We start from the raw sequence: 14148 nt of genomic DNA, 5'->3' as shown, positions 1-14148 counted from the left end.
GGCAGTGAGTAAGTTTATACTTGAAACTTCTAGAAGAGCGTGGGTTGGGGGAACAGACAGACTAGCAGGTACCAACAGGGGTGTTTTCTGTTAGTTTGTGCCTGGGTCTAAGCTGGATCAAGGCACCGGTGAAAACGAGCCATTAGATGTATTTCTTATACTACACATATGTCATAAACAGTCTTCTGGAATATGCAGCATAAATTAAAAAACTTAAACTAAATAAAAATAAAAGTTCCATATATAAGAAAAACATGCAAACTCTTTAAGTGTTCTTGCGGATGAAGAAAAAAGTGTCTTTTTACAATTGCCCAGATTTTGGCTGTGAGAGGCAGGAGTGATGTAGAGAGAGGGGCTGAGGAGGAGCAGCAGAGGCGAGCAGGGCAGGAGAGAGAGAGAGAGAGAGAGAGAGAGAGAGAGAGAGAGAGAGAGAGAGAGACAGAGAGAGAGAGACAGAGAGACAGAGAGACAGAGAGACAGAGAGACAGAGAGACAGAGAGAGCGCGCAGAGGGAAGGTGTAGAGAGAAAGATGTGGAGGCAGTGAAAGTGAATGAGAGAAGCTGCTGAGTAGAGAATGAGAAGGGATGAAGAGCTAATGAGGAAGCTGTGGAGAGATTTTTTTCAGAGAGAATTTTTCAGGATGAAGTAAAGAGAAATTTACCATCAAAAAAAAAGAAATAAAAGAAAAAAGAAAAAGAAAAAAGTGTCTTTTAATAAAAACTGCCAAATACCTAGTAATAAAAGTACCTACGAAGCATGGAATCCCTTTAAGGAAAAAAACCTAGAAAACTTCCATCAGCTACCTAAAGGACATCACTCAAGACGGTAATGGCACCGGAGCTATAGCGAGTTGTATATATACACATATTTCCGAGTTCTTAAAGATACAACAACTACATTGAAACAATCAAACTCTATCAATGTTTATGAGAACCTTCCGTAGGGTGCTCTACCAACCCCAAGCCTGACAGGCGAGGCCAGGTCATTCGTCATCACAAAAGCTGCAAGAATTTGTCATCTCTCTGTAAAAGTGGAGACAGGAAAAACTAAGCCGTCCAACTCATCAAAATGAACAACAAACAGCTGAAGGGAGGCAGCCAGACCATTTGAGAACTGTAGATGCTGAATCTAATTCCAGGTGAGCAAGGGGGTCCTGACAGGTACTGCAGAGAACCCACGAATTAAACACTGAGTCACCAAGGGCTCTGAGGAAGAAGCATGCTCTTGCCCAGTGCCATGATTGACTAAGCCAGGCAAAGAGGCCCACACGCAAGGCCTGCCCGGGCTTTGAGGAGAAATCATCGGCTGGCCTGGCACCTTGGGGCACTATTATCGTGAGCAAATGTATGGTGTGTTATGGTGGAGAGAGAGACAGGGACAGAATGGTTCATTGCCTGTGGACAGAGGCGTATCTGAAGAGGTGGAAGTGAGGAGTGGGCTGAAGTGGGTGGCTTGATTGCCACTCAGTGACATGGTGATGTCTGGGCCGGGGCTGCTACCGGGGGCCATGCCTAAGTCCATGACCCTGATACAGGCAAGATCTTTGCTGATGTCCAATGTCCTTATACCACCAAAGGCAGAGAGGATAGGGCTGTGTAGAGCTGGTCCCGCCCCTCACCGGCCACAACACTGGGAAGAACTGGCCCCGCCTCTCACCTGCTGAAGTACTCAAGAGAGAGGGTCCTACACCTCACCTGGGCAGCACAGCAGAACTGACCCTGTTCGCAGGGGCACAGGCAAGATGGCCCTGAGGGTGTGAGAATGGGAGAGCAGGTCGTTCCATTTTTGTCTGTCATGTGCCAGCGTGGGTGAGGGAAAGATGCCCTCCTCCCCTCACCCCTCTCCACCTTCAGAAGGTGGGGGACCTGACCCAACCTCTCATCTCCTACCCTAGTCAGGAGAATGGATCCTCTGCCTTGCCTAGGCAACACAGTAGAGTTGACCCTGAAGACAGGGATAGGGTGAGCCAGGCCAGAGGGTGTGAGAAGGGCATAGTGGACACTGCCTCCCTTGTCTGTGGTGTGGTGGTAGGAGCAAGGGAAAGATGTCCTCCCTCTTCCCTTACTGCCTCCAGCTGGCCTGGGAGCTGACCCCTTTACCAGCTGCAACACTCTGGAAATTGGGCCCTGCACCTCATCTGGACAGCACAGTGGAGCTGACGCTGTTGAGCCTGCCAAGAATGTGAGCACAGGTGAGCCCACCAAGAATGGGAGCATGGGGAACCTGGCCCTTCGCCTCATTTGCTATATGGTGGTGTGGACAGGAGAGCTGTCCCTGGCCCTCATTAGCTGCAGCATTCTGGAGAGTGGCCCCTACACCTCGACTGGGCAACACAGTAGAGCAACACAGTCTGATGGTATCAGTGTGGGAGAACCGGCCCTGAAGACATGAAAGCCAGAGAAAGCCACCCCGCTTGCTCATTGCCGCAAGAGGTGACCTAGCCAGGACATGCTGGAGATCTCACCGAAATGGCGAAGACAGGGGAGAGCTGGTGGGCTGACCAACCCTGCAACTACCCAGGCCCAGAACCAGGGTTAAGTGTTGGCCCACCCCAAAATCCACCCCGTCTATGATCTGTGGGCAGGGGATGGTCCTGCAGAGCCCAGGCTACAGGATTTCCACAACACAGGGCAGCAGCGGATGTCCAGGAAGAGGTGCAGTGAGGAGCCCAGTGTCAATAGTGTAACAGAGACTCTTTGTGATGAACGCCTGAATGTAAAGATATACGGATAAAGGAACTTACTTTGTGACTCACTGTGTCATACTGCAGCTTCGATGACGAGATTTTTCCCTTTTCTTTTTTCTTTTTTTCACCTTTTTTAATCTTAAATTTTATTCTGTTTTGATTTTGGGGAGAGGTTGCAGGAGCAGAGGGTGAATGCAAGGGGACAGGAGAGGTGGGGTCAGGATGCACGAAGTGAAAGACACAAAGAATAAATAAAAAAAAGAAAGTTTAAAAAAAAAAAAACAAGTCACTAAGGCTCCTCCAGGACAGTTCCCGTGCTGAAGAGAACGAGAGTGAAGCAGAAATTGAGCAGCAAAGAAGGACAGACGAAGAGAAGAAGTGGTCTGGAAGAGGCCAGGGGCAGGGTCTGCGGCCACGGCTGAGAGACGAACAAAGCAAATCTTCTCTCTGAAGAGTGTCTGTACACGTGGGCAAGTGAACAGAAGAACCATTTCAGCAGCCGCAAAGCACACAAAGGCATGTGGCATTTGGAGAAGTGATATGCTTGTGCACCTGACGAACTCGGGGTAAGAGCAGGGGGACTGCCTGACCGCAGACCTGGGCTGCTCCTGCCATAAGCTCTATGTTATACACCAGGGTTCTTCAGGTGGGCAGTCTGCATGGACCGAAAGCTCCTCAGCTGTACTCAAAAGATGTTTGCTCACTTTCCAGCGACAAGCGGTGCTGTGTCAGAGGCGCCGCCGCCGGCCGCAGTAACTTCCCCAAGACTGGCTGGATGAAGACGTCCGATGGCGACTTTACTCACCCAAGGTTGCTGCCCTGAGACGGCAATTCTGTCCTTGTATGATGGAGAAGCGACAGTTACCAGTTACTCACTCCTGGGAATGTACTCCTCTGTGCACACGGAAGGCATGAGGGCTCTGTGGGAAGGGGAATTGGCCAGTTGTTAAAACTGATTATATGTGTTCCCCTGCTTCCACACAAATCCATCTGTAGATGACACAAGTCTCAATGGCTCAGAGCATTTGAACACAGTTTCTGTCTATTAATGGCACATTGCTAAGTGATACAGATGGGGGACAATTCCTAGAAAGTTAAGTGTAAGTTTTAATAAGAGAGACATTAATGCTAATAATACCGTACAAGAGAGAGAAAGTACACAGAATAAACCAGACTAGTTACTAAACAAAGACACAAAAAACTCTAACAACAGCCTATGGTGGGGAGAAGATACACTCCAAACTGTTACATCACCTGAAATGCCTATCTTTCCACTGAAATTATAATTTTATGCAATAAAACACAAGATTACTACTTACAAAGGAAAAAAAATTAAAGCAATTAATGGTAACTGATTCTGAGTAGCTTCAGGCACTGCAGATGTATTTAGCAAAGTGCCTTAGTTCTTTTCCTGTTCCTGCTCCAGATGTATTTAGCAAAGTGCCTTAGTTCTTTTCTTGTTGCTGTAGTAAAACACTGACAAAAGCAACTTGAGGGAGAAAGGGCTTATTCTGGCTCACAGTTGAAGGGTGATCAGTCACAGCAGGAAAATCAAGGCTGCAGGAGCTTGAGGTCATACTGCACCTGAAGCCAAGAGGCAGGGAGCAAATGAAATGCACACACATGCTGCTCAAGTCTCTTTTTCCAGTTATACAGTCCAGGATCCAACCGAGGGAATGGTTCCGCCCACAGTAGAGGGTCTTCCCATCTCAATTAAGACAATCAAGATAACCCCCACAGTTGTGCCCAGAAGCCCATCTCTTATGCTGTTTCTGGATTCTAGATCTGTTAACTACCATAATTCTATCCTGTAGCAGGAATCTTAAAAGTTCTTATTAATAAAAACAAACCTGGAGCCAGTTATTGGGGTGAATGCTGGAAGATCAGAGAAGCAGAACAAGCCACAGCTACCTCACCTTGCCAATTCCTCAGCTGATCCTGTTTCTTCAGACTGGAAGCCTCTGAATCCTCATCCAAATGAATCTCAGCTGAACTGCTGCTCCAAAGCCTAAAAGCTTAAACAGCCAAATCTGACCTCTTGGGCTTTTAACTCTGCAATTGGCTCTGTGTTTCTTATTTAATAAGGCGGTTACATGTACACTATCCCTTGTCAACTTGACACCAGAATACCTTACTTTTAAGCCATAATCTTCCATCCCTTACCCTCATAGGCTCACACCAACGTTACAGTGTAAAAATACATCCATCCTGCCTGGTTTCCTGACTGTGGTTGTGATGTGACCGACTATTTCTAGTTCTTGTTGCTTTGACTTCTAGCCATTGTGGACTGTACCTGAACTGCGAGCTAAAATAACTCCTTTCTTTCTTGAGTTGCTTTGTTATTTTGTTATGGCAACAAGAGAAGAACTAAGACACTAAGATTTTAAAGCAGCTGCCTGTAAATATGTTCAAAGAACTAAAGAAAGCCACATATAAAGAACTGAAGTATAATAAAGAATTAACCAAAAGACTCTCAGATGGGATGGAGAATTTTTTTTTTAACAAAGAGAACCAAATAGAAATTCTTGAATTTCAGAGTACAACTACAATTTTCTGAGGGCTCACTGGTGTATACAAAATAGAGAAACAAACAAACAGAGAACTTACTGATGGACCAAAAGAAATTACATAGTCTGAACTCAGAAAAACAATTCAGACTGAAGAGTAGATATCACTAATAACATACACAGTAGAAGTCTTCCCAGATGAAGGAGTAAAAGGACAGAGAATGTGAGAATACAATCTGACACGCTTAAAAAGAAAGCATAAATCTAAACCAAGAAACTGAACAATCTTCAACTAACATGAATTCAAAAATCTCCATCTGTATTATCAAAAGTGAGAGATGGCTCAGAGGTTAAGAGCACCAGCAACTCTTCCAGAGGTCCTGAGTTCAATTCCCAGCAACCACATGGTGACTCACAACCATCTATAATGAGATCTGGTGCCCCTCTTCTGGGGTGTAGGAATATATGCAGACAGAACATTGTATACGTAATAAATAAATAAATCTTTAAAAAAAAAGTAGACTCTCACCATATCTATATTTCACAGGAAGCAGAAGGAAAGAAAATGCAGTAAATCTATTTTCTTATAAACCAATGAGGTAGAAATTGCATACAGAATTTATACTCAACAGAAGGAAGTTAGTCCCATGGCAATAGTCTGTTATGACAATGGAGAATACAGTCATTTGCTGGTACTACCTGGGAGAAGAAAATAGAACTTTTGGTATAACTGGAAACTGATTATCCAAATCTCTGTACACACTTTCATCACACACAGACAGGGCTCAGCCTCCTCTATGGACTATAATTTAAGATTTCCTTTAGTCCTAAACCCAGAAATATAAAGGCTACAATGTTCACACTATTCAGTTCCATATGAGACTCAACACAGCTCCTTGAACAATATACTAATTAGAGTTTGATCCCTAATTGACAATAGTGGAAAACATTTTTCATAAATGAAGAATGGGAAATACAGAATACATATCCACAGGCATATCGAAAGTCATACTGGAAAAGATTACCAAGAGTACATTGACCTGGTACTAGATAGGGTACCTTGGTTACACCCTGGTCTAGTATCTTAGAAAAATTCCCCTTTCACCCATGGAATTATTATTATTACTATTACTATTATATTATTATTATTATTATTATTATTATTATTATTATTATTATTATTATTATTATTATTATAGTTTGTTCCTTGTTCATAATCTTATGTGGCCACATCTGATTTTCAATAGAACTTGGGTCATGTAAACTGGGAATTAGGAAGTGGTATTTTTTTTTTTTTTGGTTTTTTGAGACAGGGTTTCTCTGTGTAGCTTTGCGCCTTTCCTGGGACTCACTTGGTAGCCCAGGCTGGCCTCGAACTCACAGAGATCCGCCTGGCTCTGCCTCCCAAGTGCTGGGATTAAAGGCGTGCGCCACCACCGCCCGGCGGAAGTGGTATATTTTAATAGCTTGCTTACAAGTTTGCTTGCAGTGTGTTCCCAAAGCGCCTCAGCAGGTGTAGACTGTATTTACTCCCTGACTGTTAGTAATGACAGGGAACTTTTTGGCTTGACAATTCCTATGCTTGTCTTTTTCTCAACGTCTTGGCTTCATTCTTCACTCTTATTATAATGGTGAGTACTTCAAGGTTATCTAAAACAACAGGCTTAGGTTTGAATAAAACATGTTTAATTAGGTCTTTTTCAAAGAACTGACTTCCTTCCATTAAGGAGGCTTTAGGGAGAGACTTTAAGACGTAGCTTTATCTTGTGTTACTTCTTATCAGACATTACTGAAAGCAACAGCAAGTATGTGTTGGCTGCTCTTCCTGCTTTTAGCAAGGTATTAGAAGAAAAAGATGAGCTAAGCCAAAAATATGCCAGTTTGCAAGCAGAGAAGGAAGGGGAGAGAGAATGCAGAAATCTGAGCTTCACAGCCTGGAAAAGCCAACTGCTCTGCACCCCAAACAACCCAAGGCCCACTGCCTCACCACTAAGTCCTAAATTCTGCTAAGCCAAATGCTCTGTGTTTAGTGCCTTGTGGGACTCCAGTTTCAGAGACTGATTTAGTTAAGGTTAGGGCTAATACTATAAAGAAGAGAGCTAAAAATACAAAGGGTTAAATAACACAAATTTCTAACTCTTGCAACACTCCTGAACTATGCAATCAGGCACATGGCTGTCATCCACTTAGTCATTCAGGGACACATTCTTATCCCAAAGTCATTTCCTGTGAGCTGCATTTGTAGGGTCAAATGTAATGATGTCACCCACTTCCTAACATCAGGAAAGAAAATAAGTCCAAGAAAGGCATCACTCAAAACATTGATGAGAACTTGACAAATGGCCATATCTAGTCACATGGGACCAGAGTACTGTAGTCTCTGGACAGCATTTATTCAAGAAAAGAAGCTAATTTTCAGAGACAAATCCCTTGTCTCTATATATAAGAATCTTATAATATAGTAAACACAGTTATTTTCTGCTCAACTTTAGCCTTTTACCTTAGAATTTTACTTTTACTTTCTTCTATATATTACTTATACAATTATATATTAACATTCTATATATTAATTATACAAAATGATGAGTTTTATTATGACATTTTCAAGCATGTATATTTGATCACACACACTCTATTATCTTCTCTCGATCCTTCTGTTCCCACGGATCCCTTTCCTCTTACCAAACAATCCCCCTGCTTTCATGTCTTTTAAAAGAAATCTGTATTCTTCTTACAAGAAGAAATGTGTGATGTTTCTCTGAATTTGACTTACTTCATTTAACATAATGATGCTATGTTTTACCCATTTCCTGCAACTGACATAATTCTGTTCTTCTTTGTGGCTGAATGAAACTCCATTGTGTACATGCGCTACATTTTCTGTATTCATTCATCTGCTGATTGACGCACAGGCTAACTTGTCTATTGGGAATAGTGCTGTAATCCCTGGTTATGTGCTGACTTATATTCCGTCATGTATATACCAAGGAGTGGTGTAGATGGATTATACCTTAATTTTTTATTTCTGAGGACCTTTCACACTGATTTCCATAGTGGCCACATCATTTTGCATCTCACGGTGCAGAAAGGTCCTGTTTTCTCTGTTTCCTTATCACCTTCTCTTGTTTTCTTGGTAATGATCATTATGGACCAGGTTAGATGGGAATACAATGTCATCCTCTTACCTTATTGAAAATATTTCAAATTAAATAACGGTTGGTTTACTTTATGTAAATGTTAGCAGTATGGGCATGTTTGTTGTATACTTTTGTATTGTATTACTCTTTTATTGCTATGTGACAAACTACTACAAGTTGACCAGCTTGAATCCATGTTCATTCATTAGTTCAGAGTTCTCTAGGCCAGAAGGTGGTCATGGCACTTAGGGCTCCCAGCTCAGAGTCTAAAGTGACAAAGTCATCCATATTAAGTTCTTCTCGGGAGGCCTGGAAAAGAGTCTGCTTGCCCGATCATTCTCTTTTTGGTGCAAAGCTGGTCCTTGAACTTGTGTGACTGAAGCATCACTCTCCTTGCTGCCAACCATTGGAGGTCCCTCTCAGCTCTGTGGTTGGCCACCACTGGTAGTTCACCATGTAGATATGTGCTTTTGAGATTAGCTAGAGAATGTCTTTTGGACTTCCCCTCTTCATCCAAATGAGGTAAATCAGTGCCATCAGTTTGAAATGACTTTATTCCTTGAAATCCCTTAATATCTGGAGCCAAGGTAGATATTTGGATGCATTTTGGTAGTTATAAAACTGAGCTTGTCTAAAGGAATACAGTCAGTTATATTTCCATCATCCAGTACAATGACTGATATATAGAAAATATGTGATAAATACTGGTAATTAAATGAACAAATGCGCATCAGTTTTCAGTCTGTTGTTGAACATTCAACATGGAATGAAAGCCAACTAATCAAGGAAGAAGGCCAAATGACCACTATGTGAAATGAAAAGGTGGCTAGCACCAGAAGTCGTCAAGAAAATATGATTTTAAGTCAGAGGTGTATCATTTTATACTTGTCATCATGACTAGAATTTAAGCCTTTTATAATAGTAAGGGTTTCTAAAGATGTGAAGAAATAACCTGTCATGGGCTGATGAACAGGAACTGCCGCCCATGTGTAGGCGAGTACTTAGCAGTAGCTAATGAAGGTGTGTTAGTCTATGATCACTGTTTCCATCTATAAACCCCAAAATGACATATATTGCTTCCTAAGTGTATATGTGGAAAAATATTCATAGCATTATTGTCTAAAATAGTAAATTCAGGATAATTTAAATGGCTATTATCAAAAGAACAGATAATTAAGTTCAAATAGCACATCATGAATGAACTATTACTGAGCAGTTAAAATAGTTAAATATTTAAATATACACATAGCTCATGTAGAACCTGGAGAAAAAAAGGCAAGTTGCAAAAGAATAAGTACATTTATATCCCATTTACAATAAGTTTAAAAGCATGAAAAAACTGCCACATTGCTAAGAGGCATAAAATTAGCAAAAATATTCCAGAATATATAGTATTAATAAATGTCTACAGTATGGTATGGTATGGTAAGTTCTAAAGGAACAGAAGACACTGGGGGAATATAGTACAGAAAAATCACAGTTTTACCAAAAGTCCTCAAGTCATTCAGTCAATAAATGAGCAAAGAAGTTGAAAAACAGGTCTCAAGGGAAGAAATACAAATGGCCATTAACTGTATGAACAAGCGCACACCACCCTTGTTCCAGAGGAGTGTCAATTAAAACTGAGTTGATGTCCCAGTTTACTCAAGTCAGAATGGCCATCAGCAAGAGAACAAATGACGGCAAATGCTGGTGAGTTTGGTGGGAATATAAACTAGTGCGGCCACTGTAGAAGTAAGTATTACGTTTCCTTAAAAAACAAAAATAGAACTACCATATCATCCAGCCATAGCACTCCCAGGTAACGCCTGAAGAAAGGTAAGTCAGCAATCATAGAAACGACTTGCAATCCACATTTATTGCAGCACCACTCACAACAGCTCAGTTCTGTAATCAGCCTGGAAGTCCACCAGCAGATGGATGGATAAAGAAAATGTGACAAATATGCATCAGAGAGCTTTACTCAGTGATGAAGAATAAAATGGTGTCATTTTGGGGAAAATGGATGGAACTGGAGAGCATCATGTTAAGTTAAATAACCCAGGCTCAGAAAACCGAACAAGGCATGTTTTCACTCATCTGAGGAATCCAGATTTAAATGTTTGTGTAAGTAAGTAAGGGAGTAAGAAAGGGAAGAGGAAAAGATGATGAGGCTGTGAAATGCTGGCACATTTAGTAAAGGTAAAGTGTACCTTAGTCTGTTCTTCTGCTATCACAGAATGCCATAGACAGAGCTTATACTAACTAGAAATGAATTTCTTACAGCTCTAGAGGCTGAGGAGTCTAAGACCAAGGTGCCAGCAGATGGAGCATTGGTGAGGGACTGCTTCTTTCATAGCTGTAGCTGTCTGCCATCACATAGCAAAAGGGCAAGGCAGCTCTCTGGGACCTCTTTTATTAGGACGCTAATCCTAATCATGAGGTTCCACTCTCAACACCTAGTGTCTCCCAAAGCCTGACCTTTTAAGACTACCTCATCCAGGGTTAAGTTTCAATGCATGAATTTGGAGCATACACAAACATTGAGCTCATAGTACAGTGTGATCAAGAAAGTGAAAATATTAATCGTGTTGCTTTTATGATAAAATTGCATGTGCACTGTGTATGGTGTTTGTGCAACTGATCTCAAAAACCTTAAATACATTCATACTCTTTGAAACCAAGTGTAACTGTGAGGCAAGAAAATGTATAATATGTATAGCTTATATAATAAACTTTCTTAAAACACTGAAATTAGAAAAATTCAACCTACCTTTCTTAGTTAACTGAATCTTTAAAATTTGGGTAGAAACCCCCAATCTGAAAACACTTTCCTATGAAAGACCTTATCCTGAGGTCTTGACCAGGGCTGGGATCTGCATGCTTTTGCCTTGCTCACTCTCCCACTCCGGACCTCTCGTCTGAGGTGTGTGCACACAGCGCTTGGCTCTAGTCTGTTTAACCTTTGTTGTTCAGCCTGTGTACATTATAATTCCAAAATTTTATTTACTATCTTGTTTTCACATTCCATTTGTCCTGCTTGCCCTATATTTTTTCTTATCTACTTTGAAATTTACTGAGTATTTCCTAATCATTTTATTTCTCTCCTTCAACTAGCATACATTGTTACTTATTGTCTTGGCAGTAACTGCCTGATCTTTTTCTCTGTGTCTTGCTGGGACCTGTTCAACAGAAGACATGAAGTCAGGCACCCATCCTGTGAGAAGGGATGCATCTACACTGTGATTCGGGGAATCTCTCTGATGAGTCTCTTTCCCTTTGGGGATGCTTACTTAGATTGAGACTGTCCCACAGCACTTACCACTTACCATGTCACTCTCACTGTGCCTCTGTTCCTACATTACTGGGATCCTCCTAGCAGAGTCTCTATTTACGGCCCCTTTTCTGAGTCTTTCCACTTCCTCCTTGCTTAGCTCCAGCACATGTCCTTCTGCCTTCTCTGTCTCTCGAACTAGCTTAGGGAACATGAACTAACACAGGTTCTTACTAGACTTGCTGGCTCCTCTTGCCTGCTTCCTCTAATCTATTTCTATTCTCAGACTTCTGGGACTCCATCAAGCCACAGTGTCTTACTGCAAATGGACTGACCTTGGTACAAACTAGATAATCAGTCTCAGTGGCCAGAAATGGGACATCAGATTTCTAAATTCTCACAGATTGTGACAACTTATGCCACCACACAAGCATATAATCAAAAAAAAAGAAAAGAAAAAGAAAAATCTTTATTTTATCTAAGCTTTCTCTATCTACTTTCTGCTCTTAAAAATCCCTTATCTCTGTGATCTGTTTGCTCTAGTCCAGTCCCTTGCTTTTATCACTGAGTTTAGTCTTATAGAGATTCAAACATCTTTTAGGTTTGGACAATATTAAAATATTGTCACATGCTGTTCTACCCTACTGGAACAGCTGGCTCTGGAGATGGGATTTAGCCTACCCATTCTAGACCCAGCGTATTTATTTAAAAGCTTCCTTCCTCCAAAGTCTCTCTCCTGGGTCAGTCTGGCTGCCTGGCTCTGTGACATGGGGAAGGATAGCAGAACAGAACATCCCAAGAAAAAGACACCATGTGGCTAAGAACAACCAAGAGGTAAACTATTTCCAGTAGAGGTTACTAATGGTTAAGTGTAATCACAGATAGTTTTTAGTTCTCTGCACACACACACCCATTTCTTTTCCTTGGTTTTGTTTACTATGTTTGAAGTTTCTGCTGAAATATAAATTTTCTTTATCTCAGGATAAGACGATTAGGATATGGTTAAAAAATTCTGTAAAGTTCCAAACAAAAAAATTAGCTTAAACTTGTAACAAAAGGATTGATAATTTAAAGTCTAGTATAGATAATCTTAATTTGCTACAGTATACCATATATGTAACTTGGATTCAACTTTTGTTCAGAAAAGTGGATTTCTATAAGACTAAGGAGGCAACAACAGGCCTCCAAGATGGTTTTTCTGGTTTTATTTTCCCCAGACTAAAAAGATAACACTAGGGTTCTAGGATATTTTGGACAAGGAAAAACATGTTTGATTACTGAGGTTTAGAAGTTCCCAAGGTCTAATGAGGTAACAGAAACTGACTTAAAGATGTATGTCTAAAAACTTAGCATTTGATAATTTTTTTAAGATTTAGTTATTTTTAAAAATCGAGTCATATAAAAATGTGATATAAAAGAATCAGGAAAATGAGGTTCCCAGTCTCTATGAACTATATTTATGGCTTAAAGTTTATTCTGATACTAAAGGATGGCTGTCCAGGCAGCAGGCACGTCTGCCATTTTTAATGGATTCAGGAAGTACTTGGTCCATACTTCCCACTTCCTCTGGTACTCATCCTTTTCAGATTTCTGTGGTAGGTGTTGATGGCTGACTTAGGGCTACAGCTTTCTCCTCCGTTCCCTCTGTGCCACTCGATTGCTCACTCCGTCTTCATGCCTAGTTTCCCAACCCTGTTATTGGGCAGGGGTATCATTTCTATTTATTTATTTATTTATTTTTGGTTTTTCGAGACAGGGTTTCTCTGTGTAGCTTTGCGCCTTTCCTGGAACTCACTCTGTAGTCCAGGCTGGCCTCGAACTCACAGAGATCTGCTTGGTTCTGCCTCCTGAGTGCTGGGATTAAAGGCGTGCACCACCACTTCCCTGCTTTATTTTTATTTATTTATTTATTTATTTATTTATTTATTTATTTATTTATTTATTTATTTATTGGTAAGGGATATCATGACTAAATACATTTTTCCTTTTCTTTTCATTGAACTCCTTCCAGAATTTTCTCTCTCCGTCTGGCCTCTGAAGAGTCTCCTTGTCCACTGGCTGACACTAATTCTTCACCCTATCTTCTTACAGACTCCCTCATTGACCCAAAAGTATGGGATAATTCCTCTCACCCAGTGGCCTCCCATCATCTTCTCATTAAGATACTACTCCAGGACCCTACCTCCTGTCCCTGGTGCTCTCAATACCTTATCTCTTTAAAACATAGTCAAAGCTTTAAAATCCATCATACAGTGAGTGCCTTTTAAAGCCCACCCACTTACCTTATAGCACCTCTGTCTTGCCCATACTAAAGCCTGATGGCTCCTACCACCTGGTCTAGGACCTCAGGGTTATTAATGCATAGTCCTTCCTATTCACCTAGTGGTACCAAATCCTTACACTCCAGGTTCTCATATTCCCTCTTCTACATTTCATTTTACTGTTCTAGACCTTAAGGACACTTTCTTTACCATTCCTTGATATCCAGATTCACATGACCTCTTGGGGGAGGATCCTGACACTGGAATAAGTATCTCAGCTTACTTGGACTGTCCTCCCCCATG

General features: G+C 41.2%; 1 protein-coding gene across 1 annotated transcript in view; it reads right to left on the bottom strand.

Moving 5' to 3' along the window:
• LOC128117476 (60S ribosomal protein L9-like) overlaps positions 1–14148 on the bottom strand; it is a 57955-nt gene that overhangs the window by 10644 nt on the left and 33163 nt on the right. The window contains exon 3 of the mRNA XM_052749395.1: positions 2745–3607. The gene's annotated coding sequence lies outside the window, so the exon portion shown is untranslated. The remainder of the gene's footprint in view (positions 1–2744; positions 3608–14148) is intronic.

The sequence above is a fragment of the Peromyscus californicus genome, unplaced genomic scaffold (genome assembly GCF_007827085.1).
Source record: "Peromyscus californicus insignis strain IS unplaced genomic scaffold, ASM782708v3 Scaffold_21__1_contigs__length_65335640, whole genome shotgun sequence".
NCBI classification, from domain to species: Eukaryota; Metazoa; Chordata; class Mammalia; order Rodentia; family Cricetidae; genus Peromyscus; species Peromyscus californicus.
The sequence above is the reverse complement of the archived record's forward strand: the minus strand, read 5'-3'. Positions and strand labels throughout refer to the sequence as shown.